The sequence below is a fragment of the Poeciliopsis prolifica genome, unplaced genomic scaffold (genome assembly GCF_027474105.1).
Source record: "Poeciliopsis prolifica strain line A6 unplaced genomic scaffold, Auburn_PproV2 SCAFFOLD004, whole genome shotgun sequence".
NCBI classification, from domain to species: Eukaryota; Metazoa; Chordata; class Actinopteri; order Cyprinodontiformes; family Poeciliidae; genus Poeciliopsis; species Poeciliopsis prolifica.
Genome location: NW_026562379.1, coordinates 15042872 through 15068595, shown reverse-complemented (window position 1 = coordinate 15068595; position 25724 = coordinate 15042872). Strand labels below are relative to the sequence as shown.

Sequence of the window (25724 nt, the reverse complement as noted above, 5' to 3'; positions counted from 1 at the left end):
AAAAAAAAAATCTTGTGTTTTAATGAATAAATTGACCTTCATTGTGCTTTTTGTTACCAGTTTATGAGAAAAATTTCAAAACTGCATGGTATTGATCCAATACTAAGGAAATGTAGAACCGGTATCTCCGATACATTACACTTATTAAGGCTTATGATCTTTAGGTGTTTATATATTTTTTTCTGTTATAAATTAGTTAAAACCAGGAGAGAATTTGGATCAAGTTTGTCGAACATATTTGTTTGGATTGTTTTCAAACTAAACTGCAAACGATTATCATTTGAGAGCAAAATGCAGCAAAATCTTTTTTTTCTAGAATAGTTGAGAAACTACAGTCCAAAAATAAAATTTCAAGAGAGATTGCTCTCATCATGCAGGTATTAACCTACTCGGTACTGATATTTCAAATTGATCCACTCACTCCTACTAATTATCATTCACTGTCTAGAATTAATTTGAACAGCTACCAAAATTCATTTTTGCAGTGTAGAAAACAGAGGTTGGTATAAATATTGGATCAATGCTAGTGTGGCAAGATTGATACCTTTTTTTTTACACTTTCACATTCCCTCTTGAAATATTATTTCATTTTTGCATGTTTTGTTTAATCTTTTCATGCATTTTCATTAAATGTTTACATGCAAGTCATGATATCATTAAAGTATTTTGTAGATGCCTACAAGCTTTCAATTCTGTCAATGTTTGAACAAAGTAATTGAAAGAAAAAGAAGTTTGATACATCGATCTTAAAAAGTATTGGAATTGGCGATACTAACCCTGTTTTATGGGACGATAAACTAAATGAAGTATTGCAGACCTCTAGTCAAATTTAAATGAATTCAAATGTAATTTCTAATAAAATAAGGAATAAATTGTGACAGTATGACTGTGAAAGTGAGTATTTTTGGATTGCAGTCTTTCCGCAGTCCTCCTCTAAGCATTAATAATCGCTTAAGTTTGTCACACAACCTTGTTTAATATAAAAGTTGGTGAACTTTTACCATTTTTTTTTAATTTTCCGGAAGCGTTCACGCCGTTCTGAAAACCACCGCACACCAGAAATGTGAATGGGAGCAATGCTGAGGCAATGCCACTCCTTACAACTAACTGAGGGGCCACCTTTTTTTTTTTTTCTTCTCCTCTCTCCTCGGCAGCACCAGTGGGCTGGGATGCTGCGCTGCAGAGAGAGCCTCAGCTGGCTGCAGCGGTGGTGGAGCCAGTCTGCGCGGACACCAGAACGAACCTCCGTCCGGCTCCGCGCTCCGTCGAGCCAAACTGCTCCCTGAAGCGGAGACGGGGCTCAGAAATAGAAATCAACGGCCCGGTGACTTCGGTTACTCGAAGAGATGCGCCGCCTGCGGTGGCGAGCCCGATAGAGCAGCACCCGGACTTCAGTGGATATCGGCGCTACAGCTGCCATTCCGCCTTCTAGGGTCGGGAGAGATCATCTGTCATCTTTTAACAGAAAGGAAAACGCCCACCAAAGGAGGACTTTTTGCATATTTGTGAGTACATTTACTGCTTTACTTTGCTTCTATTTTTATTTGTTGTTGTTGTTTTTTTTTTCCTCCCCTCCCTGCAACAAACACTGTGAACTCACGTTGCTTAAAGCAGACAAGTTCTGCTGACGATGATCGCGAAAACAGACAAATATGAGGAGTTTTTCACGCTCTTCTTTCTGCCTCAAAATCGCGCCGGGAGACATTGTGGCAACAATGAATTAAGTGAGTATTCAGTAACTTCCCTCTTTTCAGCGAGAGTGAAGGAAGAAACAAGCATGTGGGCGAGGGGGCTGCCGAGAGTGACAAGATGCACCCACTGCCAAGTGTCCAAATTAAACATCTCTGCTGTTCACCAGGCTTCCAGCGAATTCACAACATCTAATTTTGATTTTATTTTCATCCAGTTTTAAGTCAAAGGTGTCCTCCTCCATAAAAGCCCTCAATATCCCAGGGATAAAAGAGGGGGGGCTTTTGAAATCTACTTTGAACAGAAGTGTGTTTGAGGTCCAGCTGCTTTTGAAAACAGCTCAAAGGGATTTCTGAAAATATTTTTTGGGAACGCAAAGAAAGCTGGGGTCTGCTGTACGAGGGCAGATCCAGGTCCTTCTGGCGTCTTTTTGTCAGGCTGAGCAGGCGGCTTTTAACACACCACTTACCACACAAGTGGACCCACAGGAATCATCTAATCAGAGATATGCAAATTGAAGAAATCCAGATTTATTTATTTATCTTTTGTTGGCTTTGTTGTGGTTGGATACGATGCCATCATCTGATGGTGCCGGTGACTGCTGGGTTCTGCATTGTGGCTCAGCGGCTCGGTCTCCCTTTTGATCTTATTGATTTGGCTTCTTTTCTCTACGTTGCACAGAGACTGGGATCTCATTTTGCCATTAGCTGATGACAATATTATTCTCTTTAATTTCCTGAGGTGTGGGACTTTTTTCTTTCTTTTTCTCTTCGCAGCAATAGCAATTATTAAAGTGATGGCAGCCAGAATTAAGTTTGCAGGAGGAAAACACAGCCCTTGAAAGATCTGTCTGCTGTCAGCAAATCCCTCTGCTGCCGTGGGCACTCTTCATTTTTAATGGAGGTCCACTCAGAGGCATTAGGACAGAGTATTGGACTATTTTAAGCTATGCTTCTAAATTAAAGTAACTAGGGGTGTTACGCGGCTTGATATCCTGACGATCAACCCTTGGGCCAGTTTTCTTTGCTTGCGCTCTACATCTTCCAGAAACCTCATACGTTAAAATTCCTGCAATTTTTCTGATTACGTGTTACTTTGAAGCCCTGCTGATGTATACTCATTCAAATATTGTTGGGGAAAAAGGGAAGATGAAAACAAATGTGCAGTTAAATTCCAATACCCTGGAGAGAAATTGATGTTTTACAATGTAATACAGAATATTTCAGGAATAGTGACATACAAGTGAAATTTTCTGGCTAAAGGAAATGGTTTTTGTTAGTCTAATATTTGCTTTGATCAAAACTGTTTCAACAGTTGGCAGGCTGTATTTGTCTACAGTGCCTGAATGATTTGTATGTGAATGTTTGGTTTGCAAAGGAAAAAAGAAGCCTTCAGTGCTTTTTTTTGTCTTTGATTTTCAGAGGATATGTAATTTGATGTACTTATCTGACCCTCTGTTGTGTTTCTGTGGAACAGATTGAAGTCCATACAGAGTTCTGATTACCTTTTCAGGGAACATTTGCCAGCTAAGTGAAACCTTTTGATTTATTCTCTTCTTTCAAACAATGCGCTCTTTACTTTCATATTTCACACCTAAATAATCTGTACCCTTGATAAAATTAGTGACAAAATCAAAATACAGCCCAAAGTGTGTAGCAAAGACTTTGTAATTACTTGCTTTTGCAGCAAACCAAACAAAGTAATAGTTATTCCTGCTGGTAAAAACTAAGATATTGGAATTCAAATAATTTGTTATTGCTACCTTGATGTTGATAAGGTTTATAGAATTTTTTTTTAAGTTTTTTTTCAAGTTTTTTTTAAGTGAATTGCTGTCTGGTTATTTTATGAATGTTTAAAATATCTTATTTTGCATTTGCAGTTATTTACGCGGAAAAACAAAAGTTAGTTTTTCAGGAAGGTTAGGAAGGAGGCGGTGCGTCATTAGCGATCAGATTACACTGTGAATGTAACGAGTATTTCCAGTCAAAGTAACAAGATGCCATATCAAAAGCAAATATATTATAGGGGTTTATTCAAGTGCTTTGTGTAATCATTCTGGATTTATACTAAATTTTTATAGACTTAATTATATAGATACTATTTTTGATTGTCATTGATCAAAAATAGCCTCACTGAAGCATCACTTATTTTCGCTGCACAGGCACAAACAAATAAAAAACAAACTTTAATACACTTAATATAGACTTCAGATACTGTACTTTTACATTTTTATCAAAGAGATTCCACAAACTAACTTCTATAATTGGAATTTTCAAAAAATTATCTTCACAACCTAAGCAAATTTTTGGTTTTATATACATACGACATTCTTCTAATTTCATACTTTTGGGTAATCAAAAAATCTTTGGACGGAATATGGAAGTAAACAGTTTTCAGCTTTAAACATTATTTGAAAATCTACTAATCTAGCAAAAATAAATGTACTTGTATATAAATAACATGGTAATGGAAGCATGATTGTCATCTTTTCTTTACTATTAATTTTCATCCATTAAGCAAGTAGTGAAAACTTGCTCTTTTTGTCAGAACATCATTTTAAAAATTCTGACTTTTCCTTTAACCACTTGATAAACCCACTTAACTTAGAGCAGTTTTCAGCCATTTCGTCATCCATGCTCCTTTAAATATCAAGGATTTAAACTGGAAATGGGGAAAAAAAAAAAAAAAAAATGCTATCGCTGCAAAAAACAAAAACAAAAAAATTGATCATTCCATGTTTTTGCAAGCTGATACATAACCAAACAAGCAAATGTAACAGCCAACTCATTCGTGGCGTGTAGCAAGTGGGTGAGGGGTCATCCTTCCACTACTTTTTGCGACGCATAAAAAAACAAAAAAACAAAAACAAAACTCTGGCTGCCATGTCAGATTTCAACTCTTAAAAAGGTACAACTTTAAAAAATCTCGGTGCCACTAACGGCTTCATGCCTAGTTTTATCTCCAGCTGTAAAAAATTTACCCACATTTTCTGTCATTAGGCTACAATGCTTTCATCGTTTCTTGTTAATGTTACACAACAGCCAAATGCTTTCCATGCCATTGATATGTACAGCCGAGTTTCATTTCCTAAGGTAATCTGAGCGTAGTTTCTCTCACCCAGAGATATAAGGTTTAAGTCACCAGATGGAGCAATCCTAAGAAGATTCACCTGCGTATCAGGGGAGTCGCTGGAGGAAATGCACAGCTGCGCCAATTTCACTCGCCATGTATTTGCGTTTACCTCTGTCCTTTATTGGATGCTAATCAGTTATTTGCTTGCAGAAGATGCTCTAAAAATGTTTGAAAGTCCATGAGAGAACAGGTGTGATGATCTGTTCACCTACATTTAAATGAATCAATCTTATATTTATAGCTGCCTCATCCTCATTAATGAATTTTTTTTTTTATTGACATGAGCCCACAGACAGTCATTCAGAGTATGTCTAATTGAAAATGACATCTTTGATAGGAGAAACCCTTTGGGACACTTGGAGGGGGAAAAAAACAACAAAAAACCTCAAAGTGAGAGCAGCTTGAGAAAGAAACAGATTCACAAAGGTAATGGTTCCTGAGGGAGTTTTATTTTACTGACAAATACCCAAGAGCTATAATAAAGTGAGAACAGACAAAAACGCCTCGCTGACATGTTTGTACTCAACTGGTCCCCAAAGATCGTTGAAAGGCGGAAAAATGATATCGCACCACGCAGCTGTACAGCACCCTGTTGGTATTTCTTTTATGATGACTCGACTGACAGAAATAAATAAAAGGAAATTGCTGGGCACTGTGGAATATGTAAATAACATGTTTTGTGTGACCATAGGATGCTAGGGTGTAATTCTGCTCTCAAAAACACAACAGTGACTAAGAGCGTTTCCCTCGGGAATCGTTCCCCACCAAGATGCGAGATGACATGCATTTGTTCAGATTAAAGAAATTTTCTATAAGCAGCGTTGGTGATCTTGACAGAAGCGAAAACCTTTTTCTTTGCTTTCTCATCAAGCACTTTGTTTGTGAGGGAGGGAGGCCCACTGGTCTATCCGAGCCTGGAAGACAAACGTCCCTCACGACCCATCTGACAGCTTAATTTATATAATTGCCTTGAAACATCTGCCTAAGACCGACCGACTTTCCGCACCCCCCGTCCCTCTGCTTGTCACTGTTATGAATGACTTCGTCTTGATGTCCAATGAGTCAAATGTGCGAGCCGACGCCCCGCCACCGTGCCACTCTGAAAGCATGTGTAAACAGAATAAAAAACGGTTAATTGGCCTCTGGGTTTTGCATCCTTCTTCCACGGAACGTGTTCAGCGAGGCGTCTTCATTTAGCATCGTTTGTCAGGGTTCTGATCTCGTCCTTGTCAGATTGTTGGCCAGTTAATCCCCGCACCATGCCAAATGTGTGCATCTGTACGGCAGAAATGCAATTAACACAAGTGATGTGGCAAAATTGTTGTCTGGGCTTCTGCTCCTCCGTTTGCAGATTTTTTTTCAGAATCGGCTCTAAATTGCTGAAATAATTTGGTGTGGTGAGCTAACACGTGCCTCTGCCTCGGGTTGGCTAATTATGCAGCCCCTCTAACTGTTTGCCTTTGTGCTGTCCTCATTGTGTTAACTTTGAACAAGTCATCTGTAGCTAGCCGCGGGCCTCCCCTGGGTTGCTGTTTAAATGGCTGGTTTCAAAGTGTGAACGTGTTAGCTGAATGCATGAAATTGAGTAGAGAGATTTGAGAAGCGTTTTAGCTACAATAAAGCCATAATTTGCAATAGCTTGAAAGAGCATTCACAATATTTTTACATGGGAAGCACAAACTTTGTTTCATTTTATTCCAATATTATGCAACAAACCAACACGCACTACTTTTTTTTTAAACAAATAAAAATCTGAAGTGTGGCTTGCTTACATATTCAACCTTTTAAATCCAGTTCAGTCATCTTCCTCAAGATGTAATCTAATCAGTAATGAAAGCACAAAGAGAAGACCAGTAAATAATAAATTTTATTTTATTTTATTTTCACACATTTGTTGCTGACAATATGAGATTTATATAATCTGTGACAAAACAAATCAAGCTTCTCTGAGTATTTTTTTTTTTTTTTAAGACGTGAGAGGTTGGCCCTTTCCCTTTAAACCCAAATCCTCCAGAATCCTGTGCAGTTCTGAATCAGAGTTCAGTGAAACGATTGAATATTCTATCTGATGTATTTTCTATTGATATTGATGGTGTGTCTATATCAATATGATATTGCTATAGATTAATTGCCCAGCCCTAATATGAATATATGTTCACACAGACCATCATGAAGACCAAGAAACACAACTAATTGGTCAATATTAAAGTTGTGAAGAAGTTTTCAAAGCAAGGCTAGGTTGTAAAACATCCCAAGTGATAAACATTTCATGTTTGCCAATACATCATCCGAAAATGGAAAAGGGCTTCTGCAAAACTTCAGGCAAGGACAGCATAAATCTGAGAACCTCACATCCACAACTCATGTGAGAAATGACAGGCCTGCCAATAAGTGAGCACCCAGAGAAATTGGCCTGAACTCAAGTATGACAATGAGAAAGTCTTGTTTAAAGACAGCTGGGATATTTCTTGTCTACAGTTTGCCACAAGTCATGTTGGGGGAGACGGCAAACAGGTGGAGGAAGTTTCTGTGGTTGGGTGGGATCACTACTGGATTTTCTGACTTACATCTACAACACTTTGTAAAAAATACCCACATTGAGGTAGCAGCATCATGCTGTGGGGACAAGGCTGTTCAGATCTGATGTGAAAAAGGAGCTAAATAAAGGAATCCATGAAGGCATACAGCAGAAAAATGTGACCCATATCCAACTTATTCACAGCATTTCGATCATTTTGGTCCCCAAAAAAGAGTTTTGAATCTGATTTGTGTGTAATCGTTTTCAAACTCTCTGCAGTCTCAATCCTGTCACGTTTTATCCGATTTTCACATCGCCGACTTAAGCCATCCGTCAAAATTCTGCACTCAAAGAAGCTAGATGCGGTAAGCAATGGCTGAAAATCATAATTCTTAAATTTATGACATAGGTCTGAGAGTGAAACTCATCACATCACAATCCTACCACTCCTGGTTTCGATTACACAGCCAAACAGACAGTGCTGCTCGGTTTTCTTCATTTTGTTACGATTGTGTGACAATGCTGTCGGCTCCATTGCTGAATAACATAAAAATAGATCCAAAGACGGCGGCATCCATTATCATTTCCACAAACGGTGTGATTCTGTGTGACGCCTACGTTCTGATTCTGCGCATGCAGGTCGTTTTGGGATCAAAAATCCTTCACACAGAAGACTGATTGCAATCAATCAATAGTATGAACGACCATTCAAAAAAAATGATAATTTCAGCTGTGTAAAGTAGTCTTTGCTGTTTTGTAAGTAAATGAAGGCATAAATCTCTGCATCTCAAAAGCTGAAAGAAGAATATCCCAAAGTGTTATTTTGGGAATCTGAGGACAACTGCATGTCAGACTTTAAGATTTTTAAAAGTCTGATATGGTAAAAGTTTAAAATACAATTTCAGAATTGTTTGGGAGTTTATTGTATTTGTATGTGAAAAAAGTTTCAGTTCTTGCAGAGATGTTTTGGAGGGATTTGAGTTGATGGTGGGAGATTGCCTTAGGATGGAGTGTTTTGTATTTATTTATTTATTTTCTCCTCCAGAAGGAAGCTCCTCATTTTATGTGACAGTAAAAAGGCCTTATCTATCATGAGCATGATGAAGTAGAAGACTCTTTGATTTGTTATCTCTCAAAAGTAACAATCTCATGCCCAAGAAAGATTAGTGAGATGAAGGTGTAAAATCAGGCTACGCCATTTTAAGAGTCTCATAAGATCCAAAGGCTATATCTGCATCACGCTGATAGTACAAATTTAAAGGGGAGCAGAATTTAGTGATATATATTTGACCTTCACATTTAAAACATTCAGAAAGTAGGATTCATCCTAATGCTAACTGACAACTCTTGAGATAGAAAAACAAAGTTGTTACTGGGCTCAGAAGATGTTTTTGTATCATTTCTAGCTGAATAGAGATAATATCATCTTGTCTCTTCATTCAAATCCCTGTACCTGCATCTTGATCCCAGGTCTTAGTAAATAATTTTTATTTCACGTCCTCTCAGACAATCCAAGCCTTTGTTCACATTAGCATCCATTTACATCTGTTTTTGTTGTTTGGATTTTTCAAACTTCTAAAGGGCAAAGCGAGAAACCGCCAGCAACGTTGGTGGGGGGGGAGAAAATCCTTTTTTTTTTTTTTTTACATCAAATCAGATGTTTTCCTTTTCATCTTTGATCTTACTGAAAAGGCCACAGAGGCCTGGTGTGTTTAGTCGTCAACATCTACCTTGCTTGTTGATGCGATGTGGCATTGTGGCCTGAAGTCAAGTAGAGTCGCCCTAAAAAAAAACAATATGTGAAAAACTATCAGATGAGAACAGGTGAACTCTCTACATTCTGCTTGTGTCTAAGTCATATTGCAGTCATGCATTGAAGGTGAACTATACATGAATCAGTACAAGATTCTCATATTATAATAAATATTGAGTAAATAATTTTTTTTTAATTTACTTGCATAGCTTAAAACAAAGCTATTTTATCAGAAGCAATTGCACTGAGTGTAACTAAAATAACAGATTTCCATATCTTATTACTTAACAATACACCTTTTTAACACACTGATTTTTATACAGTACAACACATGGATGTTAGCTTGTTAATTGGTCAGGCAATCGACACTAACAGTCATCCAGCACTCCACTGCTTAATACATGCTACACATGGCTCTTCAACAGATTTTAAAATATTATTTAGATAAGAGTGAAGTGCGGCACTCCTGACTGGAAATTCACATTCCATTAATACTTTGATCCTAAATGTCATGTTATTATTTATTGTTTAAGTGGAAGATCATAATTAACACACAGGCAACAACCTTAAAAACGTTGATTTAATTTTATTTTTTTTTAAGGTTGTTGAAGTTAATTAATCACATGAGTTTCACTTGAGTTACTGAAATGAATAAACTTTCAATAATATTCATTTTTGTTAGCCAACTAACATGATGCAGCAACAGATGGAGAATCTTTTATATTTCAATCAGACAGTTTCTTATCTCTCTAGGATTTTAGATTTATGACAGAAAATGTAAGGTTATGAAATTGCAGTATGACTTGTACTATTAACCAGTCCTATCTTGTGATAATGCCATTATTCCTCATGTATTTGAAGGTTAATTCACACCAGGCTTGTTTAGTTTGGTTTAATTGAATTCTGGTTTTGTGTGACTGTGCAATCGAACACTCATGCAGGCCAACAAAGAAAACTAGTTTGTCTAAAAACTTAGTTCTCTGTTTGGTTGTAGTGAATCTGGTGAGGTTTGAATGACTATGTAACCGGCATGTGAACCAGAGACCGCCCTAAAAGCAGAAACCAAACATTAGCGCAAGGCATTCTGGGTAAATACAACCAAAACAAATGCCCAACTCTGGCGCTAGAGCAAGAAATGGCTCTCAGTCTTTTGACAAACACAAAAGGGAAATCCTACAACTACTAAAATCTGACAGCACTCGTTTTTTTTTTAATTTACATTTAACTAAAAAAAAAGTTGTCTTCAACACATAAAGCTTCTTCAGAGTTTGTCATTTCCTTCAGCAGTTCTTGGTGCTGTTCCACATCATTCCTCTCAGATGTGAAAACACCCTTAATTTCATTCTTTCGTTCAAAAATGTTTCAGTAGTTCAGCTTAAGTTTTGAGAGTTTCTGATGCAAAATGTACTGATTAATTTTACTTACGTAAAGCGAACAGGAAAGAATAAATTAATATTCATTTAGAGAATTATTTTGGTAATTATGAAATGTGTCTATTTGTTCCTCAGACTGAAACAATATCTTGTTTATTGGATGCTCATTGAACATTTTATTTCTCCACTGCTGCTGGCTAACCTTCCTGCTCAGCGACTCACTGGCATGAAGTGCTTCCACTCTTTCTCTGCCATGCTTGTCAGGCAATCCTTCAGTCTGCTCTGGTTCTTGCCTTCTGCACTCAACCATTGCATTTAAACTTTGCAACGACTCCTCTGCCACGGCACTATGGACCACTGATTGCGCTCTATGCTTTTATGGACTTCACATGCTGTAAAGTTGCTAATGTATGGTCTCCCACTTCCTCTTTCTGCTGCTGCCTAGCAACCGGCATTGCTTTTCCTTGTCATTTAATTGCTTATTTGCTGCATTATCCAGTGATGCTATAAAATCTTTTGTGCCTGTTCCTTCCACTGTGAAAGTGTTTGATCATTTTTAGTTGATATTTACGAATCATCCAAAAGGGAGCTAATTTTAATGTTAAAAATTGGGCTAAATATTGTTAATTTTCAGTGTTTTAGACTGAAGCACTTCTGTGCTAAATCCTATTTTTAAGTGGAAGTGCCAAATAAAGTTGGAAAGTCAAATATTTCTCATTTCTGACATTGTCACGGATATTAGCCAGTTAATCTTCTGTGGGGTTTTTCTGGCTCCCAACTACTGTTGCTGTTCAAGCCGTCTTCCATCATGTCAACCCACTTCATGCGTTTAAAAAAATGACTCATTCCAAAATGCAGACATTTTTTTGTTGCCCTGACAGTAACCCTTCAGGCCAGTTGAGTTCAGTTTTTCTCAGATGATTATTTTCTGTCAAGAACCTTCTGTTATCAGGATCCGTAAGTAATTTGGAACCCTTGCATACCTTATTTACCAGCATTGAGTCTGGCAAAGAGAAAGGCATACAGTGTTTTAGGATTTTGCTAAGCATATCAAGTCATGCATCCTGCCGGTTCCTGATGATTTTCTACCTTCAACTCTCACACCTGCTTTCCTCCGAGAAATAAAATGTGTATGAAGAAATCTATAAAACACAACCAAGAGGGTTGCTGTGCTTAGCTCTGTTTGAGTAGTCCCTCTTTATTTGCTCTTGCGTGACAAACCTTAGATTCATTCGGCACAGGGGAGGCAGTTGAATATGCTTAAAGTTTTTTTTTTTTTACACCACAAACTGATGGAAAAATAGCCACATTGAAGAGTCTCAGTTCAAGTATTAATTGATACATGACTGATAAATGACCTGATCTGAAATTGGCACTACAACAAATATTTGACCCAGTATCAACAAATTGTCCCCCAGATATTTGGACAGAAGCGAGGCTTCATTAGGCTCTGGGATAAGACTGTAGCGATGACGCACCGCTCTGGAAATAAAAGCCAGAAAGCTGTTCTTTGAAGCTTTCACTCAGTGCCGCTGTTGCGTGGTGAATGCTGAAGTGTGGAGGTTTACACCGTTTTATGATGTCAGCTGTCGGCTTGCTGTGGGTTGCATTGTGGCTACAGCGATGGTCCAGAAATAACCAAACAAAAGACGAATTGTGCTCCAAATAACAATTCTTGGTGCAATAAAGACACTTTCGCTGTTGTGGATGTCGTTTTTGGTCAAAATTTACTTTTCATTATTACTGACGTTTGTGGCCCTCTTAATGGTGTGGAATAAACCCCACCTGACTATCTGAGAAAAAGCTGCTGAATTGTCATTTCCCAGCAGTCCAGTTGATCAATAGATGTGATATTTATGGGACCTTAACAAGAAGTGGTGACAGCAAGGGTTGATGGAGCATAATGATTTGCAAATGCATAAATTAAACAGAATCGGAGAAACCAACAGGAGCTGCGGGTTGTTTTGAAAAAGTTCCAAATAATCTCTTAACAATACAGCTATAAAACCACTGAGCTGAATTCTCATCAGACCAGTTGATAAGCACTTTCAAATTGCCCAGCAACTGGAGGTTTGTAATTAATCAGCTACGTAAAACATCTGCTGCACAGGAGAGTTGAGCAGTCTGAGCACATATACATTCATCTAGGTAATTTAATTAGTCCAGCTTCAGAGGGAGAGCATTTATGGAATAGCTTGAAACGGTTTTGAGAACTTTTATTTATTTTTTCTTGGCTCATTCCGCTATCCACAAACTGTCCATCATTTATCAACCATCTCAAATAACATCCATATATTGGTTTGAGTATTTGCTCAACAATATATGCTCTTCTTTTATTAATAAGGGAACCAAAATGTATGATTTAGTAGTAGATAGTATCCTAACTTAAGAGTTGTAGGAGGTGTTCATGCGTAATATTATATCTAATGCAAAATGTCCAAAAGTCTGAACTTAATTATTTCTTCAACTGTAGCAAACGGATGTCATTCTAATGCTGCAAACAAAAAATAGCTTAATGTCTAGCGTATTACTGTCTGGTTCAATTTGAGCAACATTACAGCTGAAGCGGTTCGTTCTTTAAATTTATTTTGGAATCTGAAAAAGAGAGATAAGGAGAAATGGAAAACGGCTGAATATCTGAGCCAATAAAATTAGAATAGCAATGCAAGTGGTTTGTTTTTAATCAATCCCAGTTCGACGCTTGGAGATCTAAATGTTGTTTTGCAAATGAAGTATGCAGTGTGTTTACACTTTTGGTGTAAGGATTATCTATATCCTCTCTGAATAATGATGGAAAATGTGATATTTGTGCAGAGTTATGGTTTTATTTCCTCTTATACTACGTTATTGATGTTGACCGCAAGTTTATAAAGGAACATAAAATGGTTATATAGCAGGTCAATTATGGTAAGTATGTTCATAGAGCTATTACTGTTACAGGTTAATTTTCTAAACTACAGAAAAGTAACTGATAGTAACGCTGGTGTGCCAGATTTACCACTATTTTATTTTATTTTATCCGTATACTCGATTAATCATCAGAATAATCTGCAGCCCTACTAAAAACCTATTAAATATTATAGTTGTAAAGTGGCAAATGTGAAAAAGTTCAAGTGTGAATATTTTAGGAAAGTTTTTTTTATGCACTTATCAAGTACAAATGACTTTGGGAGGAGCAGATATTTTCAACATCAACCACATCAAGTCAGATGATGAACAAAATTTTGAATCCGTATTGATCATTTACTCTAAAGTTGCACTGTTGTCATAATTACATTTGGACTTACTGTCATTTGCAATTAATCCAGATTAATTTCTTTGGATTAATGATTATCGATTCAACAAATGACAGCAAATTGTAATCCGTGTTTTAATTGGCAATAAATAAGTAGTAAGCAGCATCTACATTACAGAAACTGAAGCATCTTATCACCTCAGGTGGCAGACTGGGGGGATTTCTCTGAAATGAACTGGTGATTAATCAGATGCGTGCATCATTGCGACAAACGCGTCGCAGGACGGTACAAACTTCTACTGGGGATGTTTTCCTTTCAGCACAGTGGATCTCGTGCTCCACTTTCCAGCAGTGAAATCTTCTGCTAACTGTTTAGATAACTGTCATTGCTGCTTGCTGCAAAGGCGTCACAAGTTTCCCCAAATGCACCTTTTTTATGGCATTTTCCATTCTACACACCACAGTATGGTTACCACAGCAACAAAAGACACATGATTTCAGCAGGGGAATCGGGTCACAATTTAGCTATGTTAGATATGACCTTTAGTTCACTTTCCAGATCTAATAGTTGGTTTTCTCTTTCCGCCATAATGTGTGTGTGTTCGTGGCCTTGACTCGGCCCGGTGTGTCTGCAGCTCCGTTCAGGCAGAATGAACGGGGCAAATGTTCGCCCATCCTCAGCCTGGTTCTGCTGGACGTTTCTAGCTGTTAAAAAGGGAGTTTTTCTTTTCTTTGTTCGCCACTGACCACATATCTTCTCAGAATGTGGAACTCTATTGGAGTAGATATTCAACGAAATTTGATAATTTTCCAATACCAGCCACTTTTCCTCCTTTGTGCGTCTTAGATGTTCCACTAGATTGTTCCTGCTTCATTTCTGCACTGGGTTTCTAAGTGTTTAAGGCATTCAGATTGTAGTTTATAACTTGAGGTTGTCTTCCTGATGTACTTCTGAATTTTCTTTCTTTCCTAGATGTATACCAGCTCATGTCCTTCACTCCTTTCTGTATTTAATTCTCTGTATTAAATATAATATTTTTCAAATGCAGTGCTTAGTTGGGCCATATGACTCAACGTTTTATCACAATATGTTGTGGTACCATTGTGATTACAAGTGATAAGAGACTATGTGGCTGTGTCTGTGTGTCACAGCAATTGAAAAACATTACGTCTCATTTTGAATGCATGTCTTTTGCACACCAGTCACATGAAGAAGTGCGGTTTGTCACTGAGCTGCACATGGTTACCATATGTTCAAATGTATTGCTATTTATTGAAGCTTTTGCTAAAACTATCAAATCCAATAATTAAGACAGCTTTAATCATATCTAATTGGAATTTATAGTGATAACAATCAATCTAAATTCTTAGTTATTGCCATAAACGATGCAACAATTGAGCTGCTTCGTTCTGGAAAACTAAACATTCTTCGATTATTCTTCGATTGTCAAGAAGATGCAATTTATGCCTTCGGCTCATATTTTCCTGAACTTGTTGCTGAGACCTGATTGTGCATAATTTCTGTTATGTCCACTCGTTTAAAAAATGACCATCGGTTCCCTGGACTGAACCTCATTGCCAGGATTTCTGTTTTCTACTGAATTTGTGGCTAAAATTGTTCAAATTCTGTTTGACGTTTTATTAGTGGTTGTTGTACAGGCATTGACTGTTAAAATGAGCAACTAATAAATCACAGCCTGTCTTGGAATTCTGTTTAAATGTTCATCAATGTAGCAATGGTAGCCACTATTGATGTTGCTGAAGAAGTTAATTTCTGGGTCAATGTCCTGCTCCATGTCTTTGTGTTCAGGGTATTGAGTGGATTAAAGCTGTAGATTCTTGTGCTCAGCAGTTTTTTGTTGTACCAGTATGCTGCCTGTGCTTGGAGTTGATTTATCTAACTTTTCTTGTTGTGCAGTTTGGCTTCTTTTTGCTTCTGCAGCTCCTTTATTTCTCCTAGCTTTGTTTCTTCTGAAGTTTGATGAAATTTTTGGGGGTTTGCAGTTTCCCCCTGGCTTTCCTCGAATTGTTTTTCTTTGTTATTTTAGCTAAGTCTGCATTCTGGTTTGTGATGTGTGTTCAGATAAGTGTCTGAACCTTTTTTTTTTATTTTTCTGTGTAAAGTTTCAGTTTTTTTCTTGGTTAAAAATGCTCTCATAATAGTTAGTAAATCCTCTTTTCCATAGAAGAGTTCAACTTTGATGCTTTTCCTGTTCACTTTCAATCTCCCACATATTGGAAAAAACAATGAAAGGTTACTCCATGTAGGTTTTGTTTAACTTGCTGGGTTTCACCCTTTTTATTTGGCACAGCTGAAGCATATGACCAAAGAATATCATTCGCTCTAGTTTGCTGCTCCACCAGGTTTTCCAGGAACACAGTCCTCTTATGTTTTTGGCATTTTGTAGCTGCACGGCTTTAACTTCCTTCACTAGATATCGGATCGATCCCTATTCTTCTTGTGCCTCATACATGTATCAGAGTCAACAAATGAATCTGGACACAAGCTAAATGAAAAAATTGCACAACTTTTTTTCATTTAGCTTGTGTCATCAGTATTTGGATTTTTCTTCTATTAATGTTTTGCTCAATTTATGTTGTGACTCAGAACAGATTCAGTCTGGCTGTTTTGTGATGAGCTGAATCTCTTAAGCAGCATCAAAGTTTTCAAAATTTAGTTACGGCATCTGTTATTGTTAGAGATTTAATGCACTTTGGTTGCCACACTTTCAACCCACTGTGGGGCGATAAAGTCTGTTTCTGTTCTACTTTCTGATATTCTACTTGTGTTTTTAACATCTCAGTATTTAATATTTAAGTACATATTGTTAGGGTTGACACAGATTCTTTATTTCCCTACCTTTGATATATCACTGCTTGTGGCCTAGTTGTTTGAGAAACTAATTCCTTTTGTAAAAGCCACTTTATCATTTATGAAGCAGATGGATGTTATTTGTGTTGACCAGAGCAGTAGAGATCCAACAGTGAGCAGAGAGAAAGTCCCCAGATCACACAGTCATTAAATTTCAATTTGTAGCATAAATGTGGGACACATTGAAAAGCCTGGAAAGCTTAAGGTATTTAAATTTACTATGCGGACAAGAACTTCCACAAATACCAGGTTGAGGTTCAGACCAACGGTGTCCAAACCTTTGGTCACGTCAATCAAAGGTTACCTGAGGGCCAAAAACATTGCAAGACTTGAATTAAACATAAAATATATGCATTTGTTGTTAAAATGGGATATGTACATTATTATTAATATAAAACTTAAAAAGGGTTTTGCAGAAATCAGAATAAGAAATTTAGCAAATTTTCTAGGTATCAATTGGAAAAAACATGCACAAGGATTTAATCAATACAGAGCAATAAAATCAGGATTTGGGTCACTCTGTTAGAAAACGCTTGCTTTAACCATGTTTTATAGGATAATTAAAAGCAGACTTGGATGCTGCAGTCGACCTTTTAATAAGTCACTGGTTATATGTGGTTGCCAACATTTTCTATTGTAAAAAGATTTTACTTAATGATTTTGCTCTAATTAAAAATGGAAAGTATTTTTAGACTTAGGAGTTGTGCACATATGTGGAATTATGATTCTTCACTGATATATTGAATTTACTAAATCTGGTGTTCTTAATTAAGTGCAACAAATGGCTGTAAAAACTACAGCAAGAAAATACAGTAAGGTGGCTGTGTTTTGAAAATACAGCTCTTTCCTGTGATCTGACATGCGTATCGAAAGTATATAGCACGTGATTGGACAGCTGGATCACGTGCGGAAATTTACAGTTGTACTGTAAATTTTTAATGTACAGATGCATTGTGGGATTTTTACCGACTGGAGGCAAATGTTCGAGGCCAACAATGACTTTCACCGGGGAAGTACTTCGTAAAAAACAGTGTATTGCAGAAAATATGGACAAAAATATATTTTGTGTGGTTGTATTGAGCTACTCTCATTTGTTTGCTAAAGCAAACTTCGATTATTTCTCTGCTAGCATTATGTGCAACACAATGAAGTCATTAGCAGAACTCAGGAGAACTTGAGTGTAATGGTAAAACATTGTTTTTTATGGCTTTGACATGTAGTTTTCTTGGAAACTTTGACGTTTGGGCACTTTTGTTTTTGTAAAGATTATTTAATTCATTGTATTCTGTCATATTATCATGACTGAAAATGTATGTTATGTTTTTAGATCAGTATTTTTCACTTTGTTTGCAATACTTTGACTTCTGTGTAACAAGCAAATATTGGTACTGCAAAATACTATATATTGCTTTACTTCAGTTTGTCAGATTTAAATTGACAATAAAATAAAGCAATTTTAAAATGTATATGAATATTTTTTTACTTAGAAAAATAATTTTTTTTTTGAGAGTTTGGTAAATTAAGTTGCAAGTCTACATTTAAACTTTTAAAAGCCAGCAAAGTATGCAGTTTCATGAACTACAGTAAAATGACAACTTTTTGTGATTCTACTACAGGACTACTGTAATTTTATTTTTACAAAAATGTGATGAAATCACAGTAACCATATATTGCTGTGCTATTTTAAAGAAATTACAGTAACACTAATCAAATTACAATAAGATGGTAATAAAAATTACAGTAAAACTACAATAAAATCACTGTAAAACTGTAATAGAACTACAGTAAGGAAACTTACAAATGGAGGTATTGCACTTCATGTTTAATTTATGATAAAAATATTTTAATTACCAAAATTCAGCAAAAAAAGTGATTAATAAAAAGCTTATCCAGCATATAAAACCTGCCTTGAATTGTGTTGAGCATTAGCAGATGTAGCCCTGAAATCCACCTTGGATATGTCGCCTTCTCATAGTTGGCGCGAAGCTGATTAATTCAGTGAAAATCAAACAAAACATAACGTGTTTCTCAGATATATCAAGAAGGTCTGGGGAGAGTTTTTAAAAGCTAAGTTGCTAGTATCAGGTAAAGCTTTAGCTCATAATTTTTCAAGCAATAAACTGCCTCAGCCAGTGTGATGGTAGTTTCAGGTTTCTGGGGAGTTTAGCAGACACATCAGAGACAGCAACCATCTGGATAAAGGTTAACTAACTGGAGACATGCTGCACCATTTCTTTTTGCCAGATTTTACCTGTGATTTTCAGTGCCAAGTCTGCATCAATCTGCTGCAGCTGAGGTCAGCTGGCAGGACGAGTCGGCACAAAAATCTTGGCAGAAGGTGAAAAGACTTTTATAGTGCGAGGGGAGAAGAGCGGTCAAATGTTGGAATTTCTTTAGCCACAAGATCAGCTGCAGTGGACTATTTTTTTTTCCCTCAAAGACCTTCCTTGTAACAATAAATCAATTGTAGTGACAATTATAGTTTGTTTTTAATTTTCTATTACCGCCGCCTACTGGTGTGTTTGCCGGTTAAATTGTCGCGGTTTTCAATGTTTCTATTAACTTGTGTTCAGTTGATTTGAGCTGGTTTGAAAAAGCCTGTAGTGTGTCATCCTTTAGCAAATTCAGTTGTTGAATTTGTAGTCTTAAAAATCCATAAAGACAATGAAAGCCATGCAGACTGTCTTCAGCTTTTCTGAGCATTACTTGCTTGGCCGGAGGACTAAAATAAAATAGGAAATTCTTTCATGTAGAGTCATAAAGCTGACAATAGAAATATTACATTTGTTTTCTTTAATTAAGAAAATAAAATGGCATGTCTAATGGCACTACATGTTTCCTACTAAATGAAAAAATCCTCTTGTTTACTGTCTTTGTTGCACTTCAATATGATGCAACAGTTCCAGGTTGTGTTGAAATTCTGAGAAAACCTGAATTCCTTTCAGAGTTTAATGTCCTCTCAAAACTTAGTTAAATATTAAGTTTGCACTGAGGCATTTTCAATATAATACACTTTTATTGGTAAACCAAAAACAACCTCTTATACTCTATGGTTAATAATGTCTCTTCATGAATAATTCATCTATACTTGTAAACATGGCGGCCAATAATTCTTGAGAAGAGGGGAAAATATATCCATAAAACGACAAACATTGGTGACTGCAGTCTTACTCCTGGAGAACATAATTAGTTCTACATGGCTAATTAGTGAATGCAGACGGGCATTATGGAGCTTTTAGAAAACTGAAAACAAATGCAGATCAATATCAATATTACCTGTTTTTATGTTTTTCAATTAAACTTTGGGTAATTTGCAATACTGATTTGAAATGCTTATTCACACCAAGCTGTGTCTTAGGCTCAAACTGAGTCATAATGCTGGTACTGATATAACATAGCAAAACAAAATTTTGTTTACAACTAAGCATTTAAAATCAATAAGTTTTGAAGCTGACTGGCAGTAAGCATCAGAGGGCAATCAAGTGAATAAATTTTTTTTTTTTAATTTCTTTAGTTTATATAGTTTATAAAAAGGCATTTATTATAAACTATATGAGCAGCTTTGAAGAGAAAGAATGTCTGATCATTGTATAATGAGCTGTATTTAATTCAAGGACATTTCATGGAATAGTTTAGTCAAAAAATAATTTAGAAACCTTAAGTGGGCTTAAGAATTATAAATAATTATCTGCATAAGTGTCATACTTGCTGTTGAGAGTCCAGAAAAAAAAAATCAGAATGTTATTTACACAAAAAGCCTTTAAACAAGCCCCACAGTGGCGCAGCTGTTCGCGCTGTTGCCTTGTAGTGAGTCTGAATCCCAAGCTGAGGTCTGTCTTCACAGTTTCCATGTTCTTCCTGTAAATGTGAGGTTCTAACCAGGTTCCCCAGTTTCCTCCCACAATCCATAAACATGATTGTTGGCTTAACTGAGCTCTTTAAATTGTCTTTAGGTGTGAGTGTGTGCGTCTCTGCGTCCGTCGATGGACTGGTGATGTACTTCATCCGTGATCTGGTGACTGTAAAGGCCACTGCAGTACAGTGCATGGTGATGCTAGGGAAACTAGCTGGAGAGCATATGAGCTTTGTGACATGGTGCATTAGAAGTAGACATTGACAGATGGCGGTCATACGGGATGGACTTTGTCATCAAAGATGCTCAGGTCACCACCTGCCTAAATCATTGACACAAGCCAGGATGGATCCATGTTTAGGTTGGATTCAAACTTATCTAAATACTGCAGCTGAAATGAACTTGTGTTGCCAGGAAACGTTTTTTTTTTTCCATCTGTTATTGTCCAAGTTTGGGGATTCCATTTCTAGTTTTGCATTAATTAAATGTTAGCTGACAGTAGTGCTAAAAAGTCTGATAAAAAGTTCATTGTTTTGGGCATTCATAGATGACATTATCCATATCTACAATTTGAGTAATCTGTTGCTTCAACAGACACTCACACGAGATTTTAATTACATTTTCGATATTAGCAAAATATTGAAAAAGTTTTGCACTTAAATCTGATGGAAACACATTTTTGCACTAAAAATGTTTTTTTTTTTTTTTTAAATCAAAGGCAAGTAGTTAATTCAGGAGACTTTTCCCTCACTTGTAGTCTTTCCACAGAAGAAAACAGTAGCATGGGATTCAATCAATTCAAGCCACCTGTCATAAAAGTGAAATAAAGCTGATGTGTCCCAAATGTAAAAATGTTAAATGCATAAGGTATGCTATTTAAAAGAGGTGTCAGATCAGCATAATGTGGAACTCCTTTTGAATTGTAATTTCATGTTTGGATAATTAGATGTCAACAGAGCCATCTGTGACACTGTAAATGTAGCCTGTAGCACTATGTGGCAAATGAAACACCGAGAGGTGTGAATGGCATGCGTTGACCCTCAAGCCGCAGCCTTAAAACTCACACCTGAGCTTACTCAAGCAGGCAACTTTAGTCTGCTTCGCTGGATCAAACGAGCATCTGGTGATTTGTTGGGATTGCTTTTTCTTTTATGTGTTCAAATCTCATTCCAGTGATTCTATTGTTTCCCATGGCTCCCTTTTGCACCTCTATTAGCTGTCAAACATTCCTCTGCCCTTCCTTCCTCTCCACAGAGGGCCCACTCTGAACGGTGCATCCTTCATCTCATATACTGGACTATTTCTGCAGCGAATGGTGCAAGTTCATTGGTTTCCATGATGGTCATGAGGGGATAGTGAGCAGAGCTGTGTTAATGCAAGCATCCCTTCAGATGGAACTTGCTCTGTTTACTAGGGCCTCAGTTTTCATCCTCAGCTCAGTGGATGCAGCTGTCATGGCTGGTGGCAGGGTATCATGTTCTCTAACACTGCTCAGCATCGGGGCCAGCTCAGCATATCCATGGTGTTCAGCGGTGCTCGCATTCTGTGACAGGATTTGGATTCGTACTGACTTTTTGGATACATTTCAGCCAGAAATGGAAGATGCTTTTATAAATATGAATGAAACAAAAAATAAAAATATTCAATCAAATATTCCATTTCTTGCTATTGTGTTGCCGAACAGTATGAAATGCATTAAAGCATGTTTAGAAGCTTTTAATAAACAACGGATTCAATTAAGGTCAACACTGAAATACAAGCTTCTATTTTGGTTTTCATATATTTGTAGATCCGACTCTCGAGGAGTCAGAGCCTCACAAGCCATAAGCCTCACTGCATGTCACTGGTATACAGTTGCATGTGATTTAAAGTGGGTGTGAAAATACATTTTTTCTGGAGTTTATGGATGTGTGGGGAGGGATATAACAATTACATAAAAAGTCAACCAAAAAAGGCATTATCAGCTAGTGCAACATTTAGGCAATGGCTAACCTTAAGGTGATTGCTACGTTTCAGGATTTCTCTTGAATGTAGAAATGTGTTCAGAAATGCTCAAGAGATGAAGCAAAGCAATGAGCAGGTATCATTTCTGACATGGCAAAGAATGTCATATCTGCTGAAACTGCAAATCCAGCACCGACCTGTTGGGTCACAACACCTCTGAGGATGACCTGTGATATGTGCAACCTGCAACCAGGACAAGGGGAAAGTGAGGTGGAACATCTGTTTTTGTGGTGCAGAAATCAAAAACAAGTTTTCTGCTCGGTGGATTTGTCATTGATGCCATAAGAAACACAGTGTACAACTATGTACATTATGTACATGTGCATTATGTAAATAATACAATAATGCAGCCTAAAGAGAGACAAACTACCTGCATCCTTCAGTGTGTGTGACACAGCCCATCTGCCTTACCTCGCCCTGCATTTTTCATAGTTACAATGTGAAAATTCATAAATGTTCAACATTGTAACATGATCTTGACCTATGACCTTTTTTACAATGAAATGTACAAAATAACAGTGACATTAGGTACCAACTGTCTTGTCTTTTGACTAGGTGTCCAGGAATTAACATGCTCACAGGTTGTTTTGATGTCCATCATGACAGAGAGAGACGCTTTCTGGAAAACATGACAATAGACATGCAAATAGGTCAATAGACAAGATGGATGGATGAGTATGTGTGCTATCAGGATCTATAGTTTAAAATATTAAGCTTTAAAAAGATGTAATAAAACCAAATTATTTTTAGACTGTTTCCAATTTTTCCAATATGATATAGTTCTGTGCTAACAATACGAAATTCTTTATTTCAGTCACAAATGGGCTTAATAAATGTACATTTAGATTTTTGTTTTGCGATACATAAAAGTTTGTTTACATTAATAAATTCATTTTTAAATGAGAAAAGTTGACAGACCCAGTTTGCACACTCTATTTGCTTTCTTGATTTTTACTGTATCTTGGTTGGGTTGTTCATGTCCTCATAAATATACAAAATTACTCTCCGCCCTCCCCTTGATCCTCAGAAACTGCAGACATAATTTTCATTTTCATGGTTCAATAAATGACTGTCATTTCTCCACCCTCAACGTTGCACTGACTCTCAGGAGGGCTCTGCAAGTTGAAGGTTTGAGGACCCACAGCAAGGACAAAAGGAAGTCGGTTAAAATCTAAACTTTATCATGACAGAAAGACAATATATGGCAATAATGGGGAAACATCCAGAGAATTTGGCAGAGAGGGGGGAAAAAATTGATAATCAGGACTGGGAAGCTGGAATGAATGGCAGATGTTCACAGTGCTAATGAACTACTGGTGTGGTAAGCTGGAAACTGGGACAAATGAATGAATCCCATGGACGGGAATTGGCAGAGAAAAAAAAATAATGCATTCAAATAAACAAAGAACTACAAACAAAAAAATATCCACAAATGTCAGTGATTTATTTTACATTGTAAAACGGTCCATTAAACAGAGTTCAACATTTCTACAATTGTTACAAAGCAAAATTTTTGGAAGTTCAGTCCATATGTTCATATCTGGCTATGAGTTTCTCCATATAGCTTCATAAATGAGTGACACCTTTAAAGTATTGTCTTCTTAAATTTAGCCGAGACACTGAAGGATTTCAGGGACACTCTTAAAGCTCACTTTGTCATCATGAGAGCCTGGCAGCACATGTAATTTTACCTCTGTGGAAGGCAGTAGCTCTATTCAGGTGTGCTCAGTCTCATACTGGAGACAATAACTGCCTGTGCTGTTCTTTCCTTTGGTAATTGTCTTTTGATTGAGGTCATCGGGACAATTAAAACCATTGAGGGATGAAAAGTGGTAGTGGGAGACTTTAGACAGCTATGCCAGGTGGTGCTGGAGATGAACAAAGCACACGCAGGAGATAATTGGGTGAGGAAAAAGCCGATGAAGTAAAGAGAGGACAATGTACGTAAAGTTGTCTACTGTTGTACGGCCGTCGATTAAATGTGATTTATTTATTTATTTTTTTAAGGGTGCATTCACACCAGCCCTGTTTGGTCCTCTTTCAGCGAGCTGTGCTTCATTTGCCTTGAAAGATTGGTTTATTTGGAGAGGTTTGAAAGCCATAGACCACTCCCAGAACAGAAACCAAAAACTTTAGCGCAGGGGCTTCAGGTTAAATGCAACCAAAACAAACATGCAAGTTTGGATCTAGCTGTAAAAATATTTTATGGCCTTTTGTCAATGACAAAATAAAATCCTATAACTACTAAAATCTGATCCTACTCTATATTTGTTCACATTTTGTGAAGAAGGAAGTAGTTGTTGGTGTCTTCATGAGAAATGTTCGTGTCATTTACTTCAGCAGTTCTTAGTGCAGGTGAGGGAAGGAGTAAAGACGTTTTTCAAAGCGTTTGGTTGGTTTGTCACAGTGCTGCTGAAATTGTAATAAATGTTGCAATTTTGACTCCAGAGTATCAGGCATGAAATGACCCTTAAAGTGTTTAAGTCAGCCAGAGAGTGTAATTGGTGATTATGAGATTCTCTGCGTTTTGGAAGATTTAGGCTATAATTGTAGTCCTTTCTTCTAGGCTTCATATCTGTGTTGTGGTTTTATATTCATGTAACAAATTCTAAGCAGTGAAACATCTTCAAATTAAGAAATGTCTCACGATGATAAAGGTAAGGTTTAAGTTTAAATTGGAGGGACAAAACATGAAGCCTGATGGGCAGTATGTGGTTTCATTTAGTTTTTTATGTTCATATGAAAACAGATGCTGTCCCTATCAGGAGATTCCTGCCCTTAGCACAGATGATGGTCATGATTACAAAAAGTGTGGCTAAATCCATAATATACTTGGAAACACCAATTATTAAAGTCAAAGTATCAGAAGTTGAATTTTATTATTCATAATGTCAGCTACAAGGAAAATGAAAAAAAAAAACCTGTCAACAGTTTAGAGATGAGGTTTTGCTTGTTGCATAATGACTCACTGTAATTCTGAAATAGTTATTGATGAAAACAAAATGCTTCACTCAGCCAAGCTGTGTCAAAAGCAGGTCAGTGGTTTTTCAGGCTGTTTGTGACGAAAAAAACTTGATAAACTATTCAAAGTGGGGAAAGGAAATGGTTTCTGGGCATTCAAACGTCATTTTCCTCAGCTGTGGTAGTCGTCTGCATGATTATTATGAGGCCAGAGTTATAAAATAAATACTCATCTCTCCAAATTCTCTGTTATTTATCTTCTCTAGCTATTTTATTTTCTATTCTTTTTAATGTTCAGGACGTATTGCAGTTCTAAACTGTCCTGTCTGTCTGT

General features: G+C 36.9%; 1 protein-coding gene across 1 annotated transcript in view; it reads left to right on the top strand.

Annotated features, from left to right (window-relative positions):
* Positions 1 to 1170: 1170 nt before the first annotated feature.
* Positions 1171 to 25724, top strand: part of cntn5 (contactin 5) — a 134275-nt gene continuing 109721 nt past the window's right edge. The window contains exon 1 of the mRNA XM_055028705.1: positions 1171 to 1505. The gene's annotated coding sequence lies outside the window, so the exon portion shown is untranslated. The remainder of the gene's footprint in view (positions 1506 to 25724) is intronic.